This window comes from Lissotriton helveticus, chromosome 8, assembly GCF_964261635.1.
Source record: "Lissotriton helveticus chromosome 8, aLisHel1.1, whole genome shotgun sequence".
Taxonomy (NCBI): Eukaryota; Metazoa; Chordata; class Amphibia; order Caudata; family Salamandridae; genus Lissotriton; species Lissotriton helveticus.
Genome location: NC_136069.1, coordinates 1,195,940,809 through 1,195,963,093, shown reverse-complemented (window position 1 = coordinate 1,195,963,093; position 22,285 = coordinate 1,195,940,809).

Genomic DNA, 22,285 nt, shown 5'->3' with positions numbered 1-22,285 from the left:
CACCACCACCACCCCATCACCCCATCCACCACCACCGTATCCACCACCACCACCGCATCCACCATCACCACATCCACCGCATCCACCACCACCACATCCACCGCATCCACCACCACATCCACCATCACCACCACATCCACCACCACATCCACCACCACATCCACCACCACATCCACCATCACCTCCACATCCACCGCCACATCCACCACCACATCCACCACCACATGCACCACCACCGCATCCACCACCACATCCACCACCACATCCACCACCACATCCACCACCACATCCACCACCACCACATCCACCGCATCCACCACCACCACATCCACCACCACATTATTTACAAAATTAAAAGCCATTGTTATTTGTAATATCAATACATCTAAGTCACGTAAATACAACACACATTGCATTACAAATGCTATAGGTGTCACATTTGTGAAAGTTAAAACTATTGACATTGTAACTGACAAAGCTATTAATTTAGCTATTTTCAAAACCAACATATAAATAAAAAAAGTGTCATTTACAATACCAATCGCTCAAACTTTCCTAATGCGAGACCTATTGCATTTCCAATGCTTGTTTTTGTTGTTGTTATTTTTTTCCCCCTGAAGGAAGAACACTTCTCACAGATTATTTGATATTTTTAAAATGAAAAGGGTGATACAATATGTTAAGACTGGAAGTCGGCCACTTTGTTATTAGAGAGAAAACTGCATTTTGTTCACTCTTTAGTTGGTTCTGGAAAAAATTAAATGTGTTGCTGCACATGTATTTGTACACATTAAAAAAATATCCATACCACTAATGAGTAGCAAACGGTATTCTGTGAATTATGATATACAATAGTAGCAATTATGTAACTTATCCTCGCGATACTGTATGTATTTTCCTCTCAGTCAAGTACCGGATTTGTCCATGCTGTCATTAGAGAGAGTGATGACATGTATAACCCACACATTTGTTAGTGCTGCGGTAAGTACATACTCTGGATATATGTTGTCACAAATCAGTCCCCAGTTCAGGGAAAAATGTGCCATGGCTCTCCTATATTTACATATAGTTCATGACGCTTTTCATCTTTGGTAAAATATTAGACAGTGTCAAAAAACTCACAGGGGGACGAAAAGGAATGGTGAACGCAAGATGACTTAACAAACTTCCCTAATTTAAAAAGTAGAATTTGTGGATGACTTTGAAGAGATATTTAGCTCTACAAACACTCTGCTGAACACTCAGGTAGGGGGGGCTAGTAACACAACCACCATCAATATTTTGCAACAGTGAAATTTTCTCTTGTGGGCTTCCCCCCAAAAATCTATTTACCGTTTTCCTTCGTGGGGAAGCCGCTTAGCGAATTCAAACAAATGCAAGAGAGCAGGCCACAGGGTGTACGAAAAAGAAGTTGTGCCAAGAAGGTGCTTCACACTTTGATAGTTTGTGAGCAGGGCCAACTTTCAGAATGAATAGTTGATAATAATGGGAATAACAGAATTAGTATCTCTAATGTTTCCTAAAGATCTAGGCACCAATATCTCTAACACATTTTCACTCTTCCCAGGTCTGGAATAGTAAACATATCATGCCTTTTAACCCTTGCTTGTGGTGTGGGTATGAGAAAACCCCAAATGTCGTAAAGTAGCAATTCTTAAACACTTCAATACTGTGAACCCCCACTGTACCACTACTGAAAGCTGGAGAAGCTTTGGATAGATGACCATCATAACAAAACACAGCAAATACAGTAAACAAGTATACATGAAACAATTTCATATATTTTGAAATATTTTATTCGTAAACAAAAAAGGCACAAAAATAAGTTTGAATTTTAATGGGAAGGTTAGAGTCTTCATAAGTGTGATTTTATTTCTAAAAGATTAAGCAATATGCTAGACTCGAACATATAATTATGTCTCAGTTGTTACTAATGCATGCTCTCATTTGGTGGCGCATACAAATGCTTCAAGTGAGGCCACCAATTGTCAATTATAGATTCTGTTTGATGTAATTTTACAGCTCCCACAAATTAAGCTAATAATACCAACTTAAGTTTTAGCCTTAAATTTCAAAATCCTTTATATTTACAGAGTGTGTCAAACATTCCAATTTCACATTTTGTATGTATAAATACATTATTAATCTGCTAATAATATAGAATTTTCTAAACAGCAGTGGACCCCATGAGTAGACTCTATGGCCCCAGGGGTCCATGGACCCCAGGTTCAAAACCACTACTGTAAGACATTTTAGGGAAGTGTTTTGATAGGGTTTCTGCACAACCACCTCACCCCATAGTCTCAGGATTCACTAAGCAAACTGTGCAGGAGGTGGGCCAGGTGCGCGGTGCACCCACCCCTTTCAAAATACTATTGAACCTGGCAGACACCCACTGTCCAGATATAAACTGCTCTCTTGAGTTTAATCATAGGACTTTTTAGGACATCACGGTTCTGCTCCAGCCATTCTGTCACCATAGAATTTTTATGTGAACGCAAGTGTGAGTATTAATTATTTAACTACATCCAACTCAAATGCTGTGATACCTTAACACCGTTGTCAGAATATCGTATGACATGAATATTGTGTCCTAAATATCGTCTACCAAAATATCACCTCATTGAAGTTAGTGATGGAAAATCTACACTCAAGGGGAAAACAAAATGTTGTGAATGATATTTAGGACACAATATTTATGCAATATGATAGTCCTCTGATGCAAAAGCTCTCTAACAGTGCTGGGCTTCTCACAGAAAGAGTCTACGAGGTGCAAAATACCTCTTCTACAACCTGTTGTGGAACCAACAGATATTACTTGGTATCCAGCAAAGCCCAGACTACCCTTAAGTCTTCTTGTAATTGTGACTGTAGTTTTTTTGAATTTCCGTTACATTTCTTCCCTTCATTTTTACATATACTACATTTTTAGAATTAACACCAGGAATAACTTTCTCCCACTCCCAAAGCCTGGTTCATAAACGAAAGGGTAGATTTATTAACTTGTGATGCAGTGCAGTGCAGCAACTCACCTTTCTGCACTGCATGACAGGGAAAGAGGGGCAGGAATGTGCCGTATTTGAGTCAATGCGGCACAAACCTGCCTTTTCCCCTGCACAAACGTCCTTTTGGCAGTCTAGCACCAATGCAGTCATCCTTGCACCATGGTGCAAAGATGCCTCTCTTGCAAGCAGGATTGTTTTTATGCAGGAAGGGGCACCTTCCTGCACAAAAAAAATCCTGGGAGACATATTGCTAATTCTATGTTTGCTGCAGAATGCAGCACACATAGAAAGAGGAAGTAATCAGGAGAAAGAAAGCTATTACTCCCCATTAAGCCTCTCCTGGGAAGGTACATCTTTTTGGTACATTCCCAGGTTTACCAATTCTGGTAAATCTGGAAATACGTCAAAATCCATGGGAGTTGTATGGAAACACCCAGGCAGTGTCCATGAAATACATTCCCAGAGCAGAGTGAAGTAACACAGTGATTTGTGCTGTGTTGCTTTACTGCAGATTTATGAAACCACTAAGGGCCACGCAAAATGACCTTGCTTGGCTTCATAAATCTCACTTATGGTTTGTGGAACAAGCATCATACCTGCATCAGGTATGATGTAGCACCGGGCTTCACAAGGTCACGCTTATGCCTACATGCGTCACTTAGCAAATACCGCGCAACGTGGTGCTAGTTTTGCCTGGTCTATTTTTGAGGGGTGCCAGGGTGTCGGCACAGTTGGAGATCCATCGGTGGTGGTTGTGCGCTGTGGTGTCAGTGTCTGTAACCGTTGGGGGAGTGGTGGTGCTGAGGAAGGTGATGAGATGTTCTTCGGTGGCCTTGATCCAGCTGCGAGGGAGGGCGATGATGGGGATGGTGTACAGTGGGCCTAGTGAAGACGTGATGTATTCAATGATGGTCGGTCCAGGAGAGTCCGGTGGTGTGGTGGTAATTGAAGTTTCCGCTGGCGGATGCAACTTGCTCAATTGACTGTGTGTCCTGCTATGTGACTTGTTGGGGTGACTCGCTGCTTGAGCCTGATGTTGGGGAGTTTCCCCAGGAGGGGCTGGTGTTCTGGTCACTGGAATGCCCAGGTGGAACTTGAGTTTGCAGAATAGGATGTTGTCGGTGGATGGGAGAGCCTTGTGTCCAATGAGGTCAACAATGGTATCGAAGAATGGGTGTCCATGGCCCGGGGGGCCTGCAGATGAGGGTGCCGCAGAGGATGGGGTTGGGGTTGGTCCGGATCTGGGAGTTGAGGTGTTCTAAGGTCACTGTTTTGTCATTAGAGTGCATGGTCAAGCAGAGTGTGCTCCAGTAGGTGGGGGCAATGCCTCCTCCTGGATGGTTGGGGTGGTTCTTGCGGGTGATTTAGTAGCCGTCAGTGATGGCGATGTCCAGTCCGGAGCAGATGTTGGTCCTTGTTCTCCTGAGTTGATGGTGAGGAGGGTGCTGGTGCCGAAGTGGTGGAGTGTCCGAGGGGAAGGATCCTTGGTGCTGAGCGCGGTCCAGGGGCATACGGACGCAGGCGGGTTTGCCCACAGCTTGCCTGTGGCACGGGAGACATCCAATACAATGCAGGCATCGAAATACCTTTACAATACACCTCCAACAATGCAGGTGCCTTTACATCGCATTCCATTACAGCGCATTGTGAGGTCAGTAATGGAGTATTTGTACGTTTTAGGGTGGGTATGGGTTTAGGGTGTCGGAGATTAAATTTGGGGTGTCTCATGGGGTAAACTTTGGGGTATTTTTTGGGGTCAGTCATAAAAATGCGGCTGATTTGGATTCAAAAATTTAAAGTGGGGTTTGCATTTGGGTCAAATATGATATTTAGGGTGTGCTTTGGGGGCTCAAATATACATTTTATAGTTCAGGGTTTGCTTTGTGGTGCAAGGGTTAGGTTTAGGATTGCACTCACTGCAGTGGGAATAGTAATATTTACATCTCCGCTATGCAACACCTTCCCTACTGTTGCAATATGCCTAGTATTAGTATGCATTGTAATGGAATGCGATATAATAGTATGCGTCATAACTTCATACATACCTTTGGCACAGCAGTGGTTTGCCCGCTGCACATGGCCGTACAGCGGCTGCCATTGGGAAGTGCTGCGGGGGGGGACTGGACAGCTGGGAGGTGGGAAACACAAGATAGAACACTAGATGGGGCATGGACATGGGTGTGTGTGTGAGAGGGTGTTGTAAATATTTAAATGAGAGAAATCTTACCTCCAGGCCAGGTCCTGTGTCTTTGTTGCTCCTGCTCTCCTAAATCTGCTTCCAGGAACAGGAAGTAGGAAGCCAGGCTCCCTCCCCTAAGCCAATCACAAAGCTGCAATATTGCATTGGGATTGGTCATTGGTGCTGGGGCAAGGCGTTCATCCAGGATGAAGGGGTGGGCATGTTGTTCATGCAGGCTGTAACGCAGCCTTCTTTGCGAACAACACAGTGCGCATGACTGCTTGGGTGGCCTGAGTAGGCCGACCAAACAGTCATTGCACACTTGAGTGGGCATGCCACCCTGTCCCTGCCCTGCTCCATGAGTGGAGCAGCCCTACTCACCCTGCTGCCTACAAAGGAAACATAGCCGGATCACATCCTGAAGTTATCATCATGTGAGCAGTGGTGCAATGCTCTTCCGCCGTAGCGGATGAGCCGCCACTGGGGGTGTGTCATCTACAGGTGCTAGGCCTGGGCGACTAGACTCCTGGGCCTCCTCCGCTACGGGTCTCACCTTCTCCTTACCTGGACATTGACACCGTGGCACAATCCGCTACACTCTCTCCAAATCTATGAATCAGCCAGCAGGAGCCTCAGCCAGGTGGGATTTCACTAGCATGGGTACAGCAGTCCCGACAAGTCCGGTGATGAACCTCCCAATACAGTTGATGCAACACGGCCTCCTTAGACATGAAGTTGCAGCCCTCCTACCACACAAGTTCGGTGCAGTTCAGGGGCCTCACCCTCCACAGCATCCGGCCAGCGCAACATCATCCAGCCTGTGATGCAGAGAGGCTCCACCCATCATTGTTAATCCCCTCCATGCCCCCTTGTGTAGTGGTGGATCGTAGTATGCGATGCAGACATCCCTACGTTCGTGCACAGGAGCATCTCTACCATTCACAGCTCCAAGGGGCTCAAGGAGGTCTTCTCACACAGGTCAGCAACGTGTCTCCATGCAACCTGTCAGACTTCACCACTAGATACGGGCGATCACTGTGCCTCAATGTCTACCGCCATGGCTCATTGACTCCACAGCTCCTCTGCATCCCACTCGAGGCTCCAGACTGATGGGCCTTTCGTTGGTTTTCAGCCACTAACGGCAGAATTCCAATCGCCAACACAATAATGTTAGCGGCAGTTTTCACCGCTGATCTCTGAAGCTATCGCCATATAGCAATGTCTTGTACATACGTAGCTAACAAGGTGATAGTTTTCAGCGGTACACAGCGGTAAGAAAACTGCCACTAACTAGCGTTAGCGGTAGTTTTTGCCAGTCCTTGTACGTATGGCCCTGAGAGTGTTAGCAGAAGTTACAGACCTTGGGTTCCTTCCGCATTGTGGAGGCTTGCGGCTCAATGCTGCACTCAATGTTTACCCAGGTGCTGCCAACGCACAGACTGCACTGATATTTCTATTCATGTGGTCAATTGTAGTGGTGTTACACAAGCTGTATATCAAGTTTGTGGAGCAAGGGTGGCAGCGGAGCAGCGCAGTACAATGTGGAATGATGGCTGTCAAATCTGTCTCTGTCTTCGTATATCTACTTAACGCCATGAGATTCATGAAGGAGGTGTGGACAAAACTTATAATTTGCCCTTGGAGATTTATTCATGGAATCCTAATTCAGAATGGAAGAAGTGTTTTACTATGATGTCATTTCCTTTTTAAATCATGAATAAGAATTTTTATTCTCAATGCAATAATTTCCTTACTTTTCATCGTGTTCATCGCTCATTTGTTGCTTTCTGTGTGCCTGCTGTCTTATCTTTTGTATCTGGAGATTCTGCTGGGTTTCTTATGGGTTCTTCTTGTCTGACTCTTTCTTTATCTTCACTGGTGTTAGGAGAAACTTGGGGGCATATTTGAAAGCCCCTAACACAACCTAAGTGTCACTTTTTCTGACGCTCCGGTGACGTTGCTCTCTATCCCATATTTACAAGGTGGCGTCAAGTCACTTAACATGGCCTACCGCCACCTTGTAAATATGCATTCTGCAGCACACATAGAAACAGCACATCGTCTTTAAAGATTTTTTATGTGCAGGAAGGTGTCCCTTCCTGCTCATTAATGGTTGTGAATACTCACACATTCAAGCTAGCTTCTTGGTTTACACACATTTCAGGAACATACGCATTATAATGATTATCGAGGGGCTCTTCAGCTACTATTTATATTTTGGCATCCTTTTGTTGGTATTAAATGCCTTTTTCTTAACACAGTAAAGTGGGATTTGGAAGCAAAGGCCTTAATTGGAGGTGGCTATTATTTGTTCCATATAGTTATGGTTTGCAAAAAACTTGGCCTTAACCCTTTCCCGCAAAATTCAATAATTGCTCTAATGGTTCCGCTCTTGCAACAAATAATGGCCATCACAGCACTCTCTCCCCCATCTGCCTAGGAAGGCTACCCAGGTGCAGTTTTTCTAGAGCTAGGGTGATAACATTGCAATGAACAACTGGTCAAAATGCTTATCCCAACTAGGACCCACTTTAGTAAAATTTGCACAAAGGCTAGCACAACGCAATGTGACATGACATGTAGCATAATTTACTTACCAATTAAAAGGCCCATGTGGCTAGTGGGAAACTGTTTCATCGCACAAGCAAACCCACATACTTCAGTGAATGTGAGGCAACATTGGTCTGTTGTATTTATGCATGATGTTTGCACATGAATGTATTGTTTTATTATTTATGTTTTATTTTAACTGCTCTGGCACTGTGTGAATTTTTCGTTTTAAGAGATCGATGTTTTAATCATATTGTACTGATTTATTGTAAAGTTTTGTGCTTTTATAGCTCAGATAATTTGTGCCGAATAAAGCTCTATGAAGATGATGATGGTGTGTGGCAAAATATAGTTTGGCTAATTAATTTTTGCTCGGAAAATATGCAGACAATCAAGCCAAATAAATCAAATTGTTTAAATCACATCTCCGTTCACATATTTTTTCAATTGAAGTGTTCAGTAACAACTCTTGAGCTAGTGATCTGAATTAAGCTTCATTCACAAATCATCCACTGTTTCTACCTGGAGCTGGGCATACATTGCTTTTACTTTCACAAGTCCTAATGAGCATAAACCGTTTTTTTTTCGTGAAGAACATAAATGCACTTATTCATGGGCAAATACTTTGGAATAGAAAAAGGAAATGTGTTGGTTTAGGATAATTTGATATAATATTTGACATTGGTGGAATGTCGTAAATCAGCAGCAGCAGCACAGAGCTGTAGTATTGGTAGGTAAATAAATGACCCGAGAGATCATGTTGTGTAAATATATATTTTTTTATGGCCGTGCAAGAATCTTAAGTGACTGTGTTGTGATACAGTCCAGAAACTATTGAACCCAACATTGAAAATATTTCAATATTTTGCAAAAGATATTTTGAAAACGGCCTTAGAACAAATAGAATATATTTGCATTTGTCAGCAGTCAGTACTTTGTAGGTGGGGAGAAAGCCCTTTGTATTGTGATGTGTTTATCATGGTATATATTTTGTTGTTTAGTATTATTTTCAGCCCACTTTTTGAATCAGGCTTCTGATTCGTGGGACGACTGGTGACATTTACCCCTTCTTCCCTATTAGAAAAGCCTCCGGAACTGAATTGTTGATGCCATGGAGAGTACTTTGGTGCATGATGGCAATTTCCTGAACATTTCTGGAAGCTCGAGACTTTCCTGAAGCAAGAGCTCCTTCCTCTGGAAACTCGTACATTTTAAAAATTTCAAGCTCTAATCTAAATTATCATTTTCCGTTTCCACCACTTCGACCTGGAACTCTGTTCTTCCCAATTTAAGAGCAGCACTGCACATTCTTTGAGGGGCAGGTGGTTGTCAAGGACCTTGCCTGTTACATGACTGAGGGGCATATGTAGGTAATTTCCATTTTGCGATTCCCAAATAGCGATTTTTAAGGAATCGTTATTTGAGAATAGCAAAATGGAATGTAGGTAAAAATTCGCATTTTTTTGCGAACATTCCTTAATTGCGATTAGCAAATTGAGAATCGCAATTAAGGAATGAGTGTCCCATTCATTCCTATGGGCTAAGAGGCCCATAGGAATGAATGGGGATACATTCTCAAATTGCAATTTTCTATGAGAAAATCGCAATTTGAGAATCGCAATTCTAAGGGTGCCAGGGTGTCCAAAGGACACCGGTTGCACCCCTGGTTGTGCCTCTAAGTACATGTGGCGCACATACATTCCCTAAGGGCATGTCTGTGCGCCACAAGGCACTTTGAATTTAAAAAAAAATGCATTTAGAAAGGGAATCGCAAAATACCATCTACTTGGAGTAGGTGGTATTTTGCGATTCCTTAAGCCAAAATCGCATTTTAAAATTCCCTCCTACTTAGCATTTGAGGAATCACAACATTGCGATTCCTTAAATGCTTGAGCAAAATAAGGAATCACAATTTTTGCTAATGTGCACCTACATACCAAAGCACCGTTTGCGATTCGCAAACGCCTACCTACATATGCCCCTATATGACGGTCAACATTATACCCCCTTTGCCCCATATTAACTGTTTCATCAAATAGCTGTCAATTCATTTTGTTAATTCAATCCCTACTTACGAAAGCCCACTTTGCCTTGAACATCTACTTGTATTGTTGCTTCCTCCTTGCTTAGCTGCAGTATGTAAAACAATTCTAATTATAATACTAGTAACATTAATGGCACCTGTGACCAGCTTGCAGATGTAAGCGGAAAGGCCAGCACGTAACATCCGAAAAACTAAATTATAGTGTGCCTCCACAGGTCATGTGTGTGGCATGCAACAGCTTTCATGAACGCAAAGCTACTGTCTTGGAGCCCGGTTGCAGGGGCGCCAATTGTTCAGGGGGCAAATACATTTACAACCCTCTCCTAAAAACGCTGAAGGGGCCTTGCCCTCCATAATGGCTGTCTTGGTTCCCTGGCAACTGTTAAGCACCTGTTCACTCTGTGCACAGGCAGTGAGAGTAAAGATACACAGGCACCACATCTCGGGAGCCTGGAGGAAGTCAATTGGGCAGCATTTTAAGCATCACAACCCAGGATTCTCTGTGTGCACTTTGCTGCATACACATACTCGAATGATTAAAGTGAGTAAAACAGAGACTGTCAAGTTAGACTGTGCGGTATGGAATCACAAAGTGCAAGTCTGGCAAACCATAAGTACACTAGACAATTACAAGGAGAAAAAGGAGCAATATGGAAACTTTATTTAGGATGTGAGAGGGGAGGAGGAAAGTAGGTAACAGCAATACCACTGACAATCTCTAACAGCCACTACATTTATTCCCAGGGGTGACCTTCTTCCTCTGCTTTTTCTTGCTTTGGACTAGCAAGCCATGGCTCTCTTGGTGAGCCCCTGCTGACTTCAGCCAGTCTCACATGTAGACACTTTTTCTTCTTCCCATCATGTCACACACGTAACAGTGCACATGCACTTTCTCCCACGTGACTCTTTTTTGGTCTTGATAATGTTACCTTGTTTCAGTGATGGTAGTACACTCACGCTCCGTCATTTTACATACTTACTGCCAATGACTCCAACAGTCCTAAGGAGATTTTTGCCACTTCTGTGTTATGCTGATTGTTTTGGAAGATAGCGGGAGCTGAGCTGTGAAGTTGTACTTGGGTTTGGCTCACAACTGAAGCATGGAGGCTCCTTTCAGGTGTCCCTTGACTTTCCTCACACAGCAACCTGCCTTCTCCGAAGAGAGTGGTTTACAGCTCCAATTACTTCAGTCCTGTCCACCTTTTTTCTACATCCCACTCCTTCTTAAAGAGATTACCTCTCATAAACCTAAAATGGATTTTCCTTTTAGCAATCAGTTTAATTTATTTTGGGCTCAGTACAAACTCTTTCTCCTCATAGAGGCTTCTGCTTCCACTCATATGCAACCTCATTATCAGAGTAAATAACTATGGGGCATATCATCAAGACAATTATCGCAGCTGTAGCGGCCGTTTTCGTCCGGAAAGCAGCGATAATTGTAACGTGGTATCAACAAGGACACGCTAACAGGCTGTAGTGTGTGTTTCCTTGTATTATCACCCATTTCACTAACACCTTGCATCTCATCGCTAATGAGATGCAAGGTAGGCATTCCCGACCAAAATTCAGCGAAAATAGTCGCTAACACAGCTTTTCACTATAAACAAGGATATGGCTAACCCACCTACTGATATAAAAAGTTGCGCTAACCACGTATATCGTCGGTTTCTAACACCTGCTAATTTTCTGACTTACCTATATGTATCATGTGAGTCGGATTGTGAAGCTAATTCCACATCTCTTTATCAACAATGTTTTCCCTATCTCTGTTTTTTATAGCTGGAAATCCAGCAATATTGCTGCTTTTCGCAGCTATTGCCGGGATTTCTATTGCCTCTGCGATGCGCGTTGTTAATAGTGCGCTAACCGGGCGATAGAATCCGGCGATATACGGCGATAGAAATGTTCACGCTACACGTGGCAAGCAATAATTATTGCTGCTGCTTGACGATATTTCCCTTAATTACTATTAATCTAACTTTATTCAAATAAATTCACCTGTGTGACTTGTGACTCAACAGCATCTACTTTTTCCCCAGTGCACCCACATTGTTCTGTCTGATATTACCTATAGACATTATTTTCCTTCGCAAGCAATGTGGTAACTAAAACATCATCAGTTCATACCAATAAAAGGAAACAAATTGCCTCCCGTTCACCTGCCAAATCTGAAGTGGTAGAATATCAATAAGTATCTTTGACAAAAATTCTACAAGAAATTAAAGCGATTCACCTAAATACGACACCATTTGTTCAGACATTAAACATATCCATAGAGACATTGCCTCTCTTTTCTATGAAGATCTCGGACAACAAAATAACAATAAGAGATCATTCAAAAGCAAACCTCTGCTATGACTCCTTTAATCCAACAGATTTCTCCTAAGCAAGCTTCCATTATAGACTTGGAAAAAAGGAATCACCAATACAACCTACACATTTTCAATGTCCCTGAAAATGTTGAATGACCAAGCAGCAGACTTTATTTGGAATCTCTTTTACCTCAACGGCTTAAACTTAAATGTTAAGAATGATTTAAAATTGCGAAGGCTCATTGTATTCCTTCTCATTGCAAACCACATCAAATCAAGCAAAGATAAATTAAATTTAAAGTTCCACAACATCAACATCTCCTCCTTATCAGAAAGGCAATTAGAGAAATTCCAGAGTTACTTATTATAATAAAACAGGATTTTGTGAAAGAGACTGTAAAAATGTGTCATCAATTCTCTAAACTCAGGCCACGACTAATGGATGCAGGCTATAAATATGGTCTCTCTGATCCGTCTACCATGCATATTTGGAAAAAGTATGTTTCTAAATCCTTCTCTTCTATCTTAGAATTGACCAAATATCTTGATAAACACAGTCCCATCTCTATGGAAGCGCAGCTCTTAGACTCAGCTGGATACTATAGATCTACTCACAAAAAATATTGTATTTGTTCAGTATAGCAGGTCCATGCAGTAGGCTATATCATGTTTCACAACTTTGTCTCAATTGCTCTATTTAATATGTAGTCCTCTGGTATGGGCTTTCTTTGTTTTGGTTGTCTTGTTCATCTGCTTCATGTTTTTTTCTTTAAGTATCTTTTTTCTTTTGTATCTCTCTATTTACATCCTTGGCCCACCTAATAAAGTTAATTAATGTCTCTTTGAATATAAAATGGTCTTGACATCCAGTTTAGGTGCTGATATTTGTTTTCTTCAAGAAAGGCATCTAAATGATAACATTTTGCAGTATATGTCAAAGGGGTGGATTGGAAATATTGTTTCATCACTGGCTGAGGGGTGTAATAATGGTGTGGGCATTTCTTTCCTATGCAAACCGCAAGTACAAATATTACTCCACAATAAGGACTCATATAGTAGATTTGTGTCTGCACAAATTAAAACTGATAACTGTTTCCTTAAATTGAAAAGCATTTATGCTCTCACACTAGACAACCCTTTTTTCTGGAAAAATATCAGTACAGAACTTGTTAAACTTGACAATACCCCTTTGATAATGGGAGGAGTCTTTAATTTGATTTGTGATCCCGTACTAGATCGTTCTTCTGCTTTCAAATGTAGGCCCACTAAATATTTTCACATGTTCAAATCATTTTTCTCTACTACTAAATTGGTAGATCTTTAAAGACTGGCACACCACTGAAGATTTTACCTTTTATTCAAACACATATTCTACTTTTTCTAAGACTGCCTGCCTTTTAGCATATAAACACTTATGTGATAAGATAACCAATTCATCAATTGGACCAATTACACAATTTCTGACCATGCATTAATCTCCTTTTCTATCTTATGGTCGAGATCAATTCCCCTAAGACATTGTTCCAAATCCAATGAACTCCACTAAACTATTAACAGCCATAAAGGGCTATTTTTGCATAATAATCGTGATGAGACCTCTAAAATTAGTAATTAGGATTCATCCAAAACCTATATAAAAGGAGTCACTATAATCTTCATGCCCCATGAAAATAAAACATTCTATGCTACACTCTCTATATTAGACAAACAATTAGTTGATTTAGAGAAACTTTTTATATCCTCGTGTGATGATAAATATAAAACTCAACTTCAAAAACTAAGATATCAATATAATACTCTACTCACTAAAAGATCTTGCATCTAAAGACAAATCAAATTACAAATGTAACCCTAATAAAGCTGGACGGCTCCTAGCCAATTACTTAGTTATTCAAAATAATAAGAATGATATACTAGCTTTTAAAAAATCTGATGGTACTTTGCTCTTTAAAACAGAAGAAATAATGTCTGAATTTTTATCTTTTTATTCTTTGCTTTATATTAAACCTAGAGACAATCCCAATTATGTTACTGATAGTTTTCTACAAGACTGCCATTTACCCCAGATTTCTGCCAGTAATTGAATCAAACTTGAAGAACCACTTCATATTCAAAAAATTCATTTAGCATTGAAGGAATTAAATTCTGATAATGCTCCTGGACCAGATGGCATCCCTGCAGAATTTTATAAATGCTTTCAATTGCAACTCTCCCGACATTTTGCTTTCCTTGTGTATTGACTTTCAGACCACTTCTAAAATTGAAGACTCCTTCGAAGTAGCAACTACTATTGTCCTCCCGAAGCCTCACAAAGTACACACCATAGTTTTCAGTTATCGACCTATAGCTTTCATTAACCAAGATTGTAAGATCTACGCCAACATTCTAGCAAAAAGAATAACACCTCGATTCAATTCTATCATACAGCCAGATCAAACAGGTTTTATCAAAGGTAGACTAGCTGCACATAACAACAAACTCCTGTGTCGTGTGTTGTCTTCGGCTGATAAGCTCCAATGTCCAGTAGGTCTGTTAGCATTAGACACTGAAAATTGGCAATTCACGCTGCGAACATTAGAAGCTTTTAATTTTGGTCCTACATATATACACATGTTTAAAACATTGTGTACCTCCCCTTCTGCCACAATACATATTAATAGCTTCTTTTCCTCTTCATTTAATCTGTATAGCGGTACTAGACAAGGTTGTCCATTAAACTCACTTTTGTTTTTAATTGCTTTTGAACCCCTTCTATGTTCTCCCGTGCAATATTAAAGATTTTAGTGTAATCATCTTCAAAAATACTGTTATCAAAGTTTCAGCCTATGCTGATGATGTATGCAAAAACAACAGGTGATGGACAGAATGCAGAACAATGTCATACATTCACCCCAGTACAGAGATCTGGGCCTAAATCCATCGTTTTTTGCTCACCATGCCATTCCAGTTTGAAGCCAGCCATATGCAAATCAGTCTTGACCCTGTGCCCCATGGGAACAGTCCAGCCCCAACTGCCAAGCCAGGTCCTCCCTGGACTGGAAACAAGCATCCAAGGACCGGTTTCGGGCTATCAACCCTCATCAGCCTGGATAGCTTGATTCCAGTGGCAAGAAGAGCAAAGGACTCACGTCTGAGCATACCCGACCCACTCGGGGTGACAAATGCAAAAACAACAGCTGATGGACAGAATGCAGAACAATGTCATACATTCACCCCAGTACAGAGATCTGGGTCTAAATCCATCGTTTTTTGCTCACCATGCCATTCCAGTTTGAACCCAGCCATATGCAAATCAGTCTTGACCCTGTGCCCCAAGGGAACAGTCCAGCCCGAACTGCCAAGCCAGGTCCTCCCGGGACTGGAAACAATCATCTAAGGACCGGTTTCGGGCTATCAGCCCTCATCAGCCTGGATAGCTTGATTTCAGTGGCATGGAGAGCACGGGACTCACGTCTGAGCATACCTGTCCCACTCGGGTGAAAAATGCAAAAACAACAGGTGATGGACAGAATGCAGAACAATGTCATACATAACGATGAATTAAACCCAGATCTGTGACTGGGGGTGAAGGTTTTGCCATTGTGCAACCTTTCGTCCATCATCTTGTGTATTTTGCTGTTCACCCTATGTGGGAAGGGTATGCCCAGACGTGGGTCCCGTGCTCACTAGGCCACTGGAGTCAAGCTGTCCTGGCTGAAGACGGCTGATAGCCAGAAACCGGTCCTAGGATGCTTGATTCCGGTCCAGGGAAGACATGGCTTGGCAGATCGGTCTGGACTGTTTCCATGAGACACAGGGTCAAGACTCATTTGCATATGGCCATGTCTGAACTGGGGTGGCTTGGTGAGCAAAATAACAATGGATTAAACCCAGATCTGTGACTGGGGGTGAATGTTTTGCCATTGTGCAACATTTCGTCCATCCTCTTGTGTGTTTTGCTGTTCACCCTATGTGGGAAGGGTATGCCCAGACGTGGGTCCCGTGCTCACTAGGCCACTGGAGTCAAGCTATCCTGGCTGAAGACGGCTGATAGCCAGAAACCGGTCCTAGGATGCTTGATTCCGGTCCAGGGAAGACATGGCTTGGCAGTTCGGTCTGGACTGTTCCCATGAGGCACAGGGTCAAGACTGATTTGCATATGGCCATGTCTGAACTGGGGTGGCTTGGTGAGCAAAATAACAATGGAATAAACCCAGATCTGTGACTGGGGGCGAATGTTTTTCCATTGTGCAACATTTCGTCCATCATCTTGTGTGTTTTGCTGTTCACCCTATATGGGAAGGGTATGCCCAGACGTGGGTCCCGTGCTCACTAGGCCACTGGAGTCAAGCTATCCTGGCTGAAGACGGTTGATAGCCATAAACCGGTCCTAGGATGCTTGATTTCGGTCCAGGGAAGACATGGCTTGGCAGTTCGGTCTGGACTGTTCCCATGAGGCACAGGGTCAAGACTGATTTGCAAATGGCCATGTCTGAACTGGGGTGGCTTGGTGAGCAAAATAACGATGGATTAAACCCAGATCTGTGACTGGGGGTGAATGTTTTGCCATTGTGCAACATTTCGTCCATCATCTTGTGTGTTTTGCTGTTCACCCTATGTGGGAAGGGTATGCCCAGACGTGGGTCCCGTGCTCACTAGGCCACTGGAGTCAAGCTATCCTGGCTGAAGACGGCTGATAGCCAGAAACCGGTCCTAGGATGCTTGATTCCGGTCCAGGGAAGACATGGCTTGGCAGTTCGGTCTGGACTGTTCCCATGAGGCACAGGGTCAAGACTGATTTGCATATGGCCATGTCTGAACTGGGCTGGCTTGGTGAGCAAAATAACGATGGATTAAACCCATATCTGTTACTGGGGGTGAATGTTTTGCCATTGTGCAACATTTCGTCCATCATCTTGTGTGTTTTGCTGTTCACCCTATGTGGGAAGTGTATGCCCAGACGTGGGTCCCGTGCTCACTAGGCCACTGGAGTCAAGCTATCCTGGCTGAAGACGGCTGATAGCCAGAAACCGGTCCTAGGATGCTTGATTCCGGTCCAGGGAAGACATGGCCTGGCAGTTCGGTCTGGACTGTTCCCATGAGGCACAGGGTCAAGACTGATTTGCATATGGCCATGTCTGAATTGGGGTGGCTTGGTGAGCAAAATAACGATGGATTAAACCCAGATCTGTCACTGGGGGTGAATGTTTTGCCATTATGCAACATTTCGTCCATCATCTTGTGTATTTTGCTGTTCACCCTATGTGGGAAGGGTATGCCCAGACGTGGGTCCCGTGCTCACTAGGCCACTGGAGTCAAGCTGTCCTGGCTGAAGACGGCTGACAGCCAGAAACCGGTCCTAGGATGCTTGATTCCGGTCCAGGGAAGACATGGCTTGGCAGTTCGGTCTGGACTGCTCCCATGAGGCACAGGGTCAAGACTCATTTGCATATGGCCATGTCTGAATTGGGGTGGCTTGGTGAGCAAAATAACAATGGATTAAACCCAGATCTGTCACTGGGGGTGAATGTTTTGCCATTATGCAACATTTCGTCCATCATCTTGTGTGTTTTGCTGTTCACCCTATGTGGGAAGGGTATGCCCAGACGTGGGTCCCGTGCTCCCTAGGCCACTGGAGTCAAGCTATCCTGGCTGAAGACGGCTGATAGCCAGAAACCGGTCCTAGGATGCTTGATTCCGGTCCAGGGAATACATGGCTTGGCAGTTCGGTCTGGAGTGTTTCCATGAGACACAGGGTCAAGACTGATTTGCATATGGCCATGTCTGAACTGGGGTGGCTTGGTGAGCAAAATAACGATGGATTAAACCCAGATCTGTGACTGGGGGTGAATGTTTTGCCATTGTGCAACATTTCGTCCATCCTCTTGTGTGTTTTGCTGTTCACCCTATGTGGGAAGGGTATGCCCAGACGTGGGTCCCGTGCTCACTAGGCCACTGGAGTCAAGCTATCCTGGCTGAAGACGGCTGATAGCCAGAAACCGGTCCTAGGATGCTTGATTCCGGTCCAGGGAAGACATGGCTTGGCAGTTCGGTCTGGACTGTTCCCATGAGGCACAGGGTCAAGACTGATTTGCATATGGCCATGTCTGAACTGGGGTGGCTTGGTGAGCAAAATAACAATGGAATAAACCCAGATCTGTGACTGGGTGTGAATGTTTTTCCATTGTGCAACATTTCGTCCATCATCTTGTGTGTTTTGCTGTTCACCCTATGTGGGAAGGGTATGCCCAGACGTGGGTCCCGTGCTCACTAGGCCACTGGAGTCAAGCTATCCTGGCTGAAGATGGTTGATAGCCAGAAACCAGTCCTAGGATGCTTGATTTCGGTCCAGGGAAGACATGGCTTGGCAGTTCGGTCTGGACTGTTCCCATGAGGCACAGGGTCAAGACTGATTTGCAAATGGCCATGTCTGAACTGGGGTGGCTTGGTGAGCAAAATAACGATGGATTAAACCCGGATCTGTGACTGGGGGTGAATGTTTTGCCATTGTGCAACATTTCGTCCATCATCTTGTGTGTTTTGCTGTTCACCCTATGTGGGAAGGGTATGCCCAGACGTGGGTCCCGTGCTCACTAGGCCACTGGAGTCAAGCTATCCTGGCTGAAGACGGCTGATAGCCAGAAAACGGTCCTAGGATGCTTGATTCCGGTCCAGGGAAGACATGGCTTGGCAGTTCGGTCTGGACTGTTCCCATGAGGCACAGGGTCAAGACTGATTTGCATATGGCCATGTCTGAACTGGGTGGCTTGGTGAGCAAAATAACGATGGATTAAACCCAGATCTGTCACTGGGGGTGAATGTTTTGCCATTATGCAACATTTCGTCCATCATCTTGTGTGTTTTGCTGTTCACCCTATGTGGGAAGGGTATGCCCAGACGTGGGTCCCGTGCTCACTAGGCCACTGGAGTCAAGCTATCCTGGCTGAAGACGGCTGATAGCCAGAAACCGGTCCTAGGATGCTTGATTCCGGTCCACAGAAGACATGGCTTGGCAGTTCGGTCTGGACTGTTCCCATGAGGCACAGGGTCAAGACTGATTTGCATATGGCCATGTCTGAACTGGGGTGGCTTGGTGAGCAAAATAATGATGGATTAAACTCAGATCTGTGACTGAGGGTGAATGTTTTGCCATTTTGCAACATTTCGTCCATCATCTTGTATGCTTTGCTGTTCACCCTATGTGGGAAGGGTATGCCCAGACGTGGGTCCCGTGCTCACTAGGCCACTGGAGTCAAGCTATCCTGGCTGAAGACAGCTGATAGCCAGAAACCGGTCCTAGGATGCTTGATTCCGGTCCAGGGAAGACATGGCTTGGCAGTTCAGTCTGGACTGTTCCCATGAGGCACAGGGTCAAGACTGATTTGCATATGGCCATGTCTGAACTGGGGTGGCTTGGTGAGCAAAATAACGATGGATTATACCCATATCTGTGACTGGGGGTGAATGTTTTGCCATTGTGCAACATTTCGTCCATCATCTTGTGTGTTTTGCTGTTCACCCTATGTGGGAAGGGTATGCCCAGACGTGGGTCCCGTGCTCACTAGGCCACTGGAGTCAAGCTATCCTGGCTGAAGACGGCTGATAGCCAGAAAACGGTCCTAGGATGCTTGATTCCGGTCCAGGGAAGACATGGCTTGGCGGTTCGGTCTGGACTGTTCCCATGAGGCACAGGGTCAAGACTGATTTGCATATGGCCATGTCTGAACTGGGGTGGCTTGGTGAGCAAAATAACGATGGATTAAACCCAGATCTGTGACGGGGGGTGAATGTTTTGCCATTGTGCAACATTTTGTCCATCATCTTGTGTGTTATGCTGATGATGTGCTATGTATGTCAGTAATCTTGCTGCAACATTACCTATTATATTGCATGTTATCAAACAGTATGCTAATATTTCTGGTTATTCTCTTAATATTACCAAAACTGTTTTTCTATAAAATATATTATGTACTCCAGATATGATAGCTGGTACACATATCTTGTGGAACGCTATGTCTCTAAAATACCTAGGTATTATGTTCTCCCATACTATTGAAGCTACAATAGATCACAATTTTTCTAAACTCCTTATGCATATGAAAGAAAAACTAGATAAATAGCGCTGCGAGGCCTCCGGGTAGTTACGCGCTATATAAGTACAATTTTCATTTCATTTCATTTCATAAATGGTGAACTCTTCACTTGATTTGGTAGGTACATATTGAAGTGCTTAAAATGGTTATTAGTCCCCAAATTCTTTACACACTATTTCCCCTCTTTTCTCTATTTAATAAAATATACACATAATGTAACACATTCATATGAAATAATAAACTAGCCCATATTGCAATCAAACATTTACAAATTGCTGAGAAAGAAGGTGGTGTTGGATTACCTGACCTCAAGAAATACCATATGTCTTTCCTCATTGCCCCAAAGCTCATTTTGGTTTCAACCTATAGACTCTGTCTATGCTCCTAGATGGATGATATTGAGGCATAATCTTACAGCCCTTTCCTTTACCTGCCTTCTTAACCATGGCCAATACCAAGGTTGGTAGAACTTCTCACATATTACATGTCACTAAATTGGCTTACTTTTGTTTGGCATTTTAAAAGATGTGGATTACAGCTGGCATTTTTTACATTCGTGACCATTGTCAGTGAGATATGTTTTACTATTTTTCAGAACTGAGAACCAAATACCATCTCCCACAATCAGATTTTCTTAAAGGTGAATTGTTATGTAATTCGATTTTAAATGCTTATAATAATTTACTACCATTTTCTAAATTATCTAATATAGAATTTCATTTCAGCCTTTTTAGTAGCACCATCGCACCCCCATCTCCGAAAAACCATCAACATCTCCTTCGAGACAGCGACCTTCCCAGGGAGCTGGAAACACGCAGAGATCAACGCCTTACTCAAGAAACCCAAGGCGGATCCCAAGGACCTAAAGAACTTCTGACCCATCTCCCTGCTCCCATTCCCGGCGAAGGTCATCGGAAAGGCCGGTAACAAACAACTGACTAGCTTCCTTGAAGAGAACAACATCCTGGACCCATCCCAATCCGGATTCAGTAGCAACCACTGCACCGAAACTGCCCTCATCGCTGCCACTGATGACATCAGGTCCCTGCTCGACAACGGAGAAACCACGGCCCTCATCCTCCTGGACTTGTCATCTGCTTTCGACACAGTCTGCCACTGCACACTAAAAGCACGCCTCCACAACGCCAGAATTCAAAGAAATGCCCTGGACTGGACCACCTCCTTCCTCACCGGGAAAACGCAGAGCGTCCGCCTCCCCCCTTCCGCTCCAAAGCCACCGAGATCATCTGCGGCGTACCCCAAGGATCATCCCTCAGCCCAACGTTGTTCAACGTATACATGGCACTGCTCGCCCACATCGTCCGACGGCACGACCTAAACATCATCTCCTACGCTGACGACACCCAGCTGATCCTCTCGCTCACCAAGGACACCAGCACCGTTAAAACCAACCTCCACGAAGGAATGAAGGCCGTCGCCGACTGGATGGGGAACAGCCATCTGAAGCTGAACTCGGACAAGACGGAGGTCCTCATCCTCGGTTCCACCCCCTCAGCCTGGGATGACTGCTGGTGGCCGACGGCACTAGGAGCCCCCCTACACCCACCGACCACGCACGAAACCTAGGGGTCATCCTCGACTCCACACTCTCCATGACAAAGCAGGTCAACACTGTCTCCTCCTCTTGCTTCAACACCCTCTGCATGCTTCGCAGGATCTTCAAGTGGATCCCCACCACAACTAGAAGGACGGTCACCTAGGCCCTCGTCAGCAGCAGTAGACTGGACTACAGCAACACACTCTATGCAGGAGCCCCGGCCAAACTCCTGAAACGGCTCCAATGCATCCAGAACGCCTCCGCATGCCTGATCCCCGACATCCTGCACCGCAGCCACATCAAACCCCAACTAAAAGACTTGCACTGGCTCCCCGTCCACAAGAGGATAACCTTCAAGCTCCTCACCTATGCACACAAGGCACTCCACAACACCGGACCAGCGTACCTCAACAGCCGACTCAGCCTCTACACTCCATCCCGCCAGCTCCGCTCGGCAGACCGTGCCCTCGCCACTGTCCCCCGCATCCGTAGAGTGACCGCCGCCGGCAGATCATTCTCCCACCTCGCCGCCAAGACGTGGAACACCCTCCCCATCCACCTACGG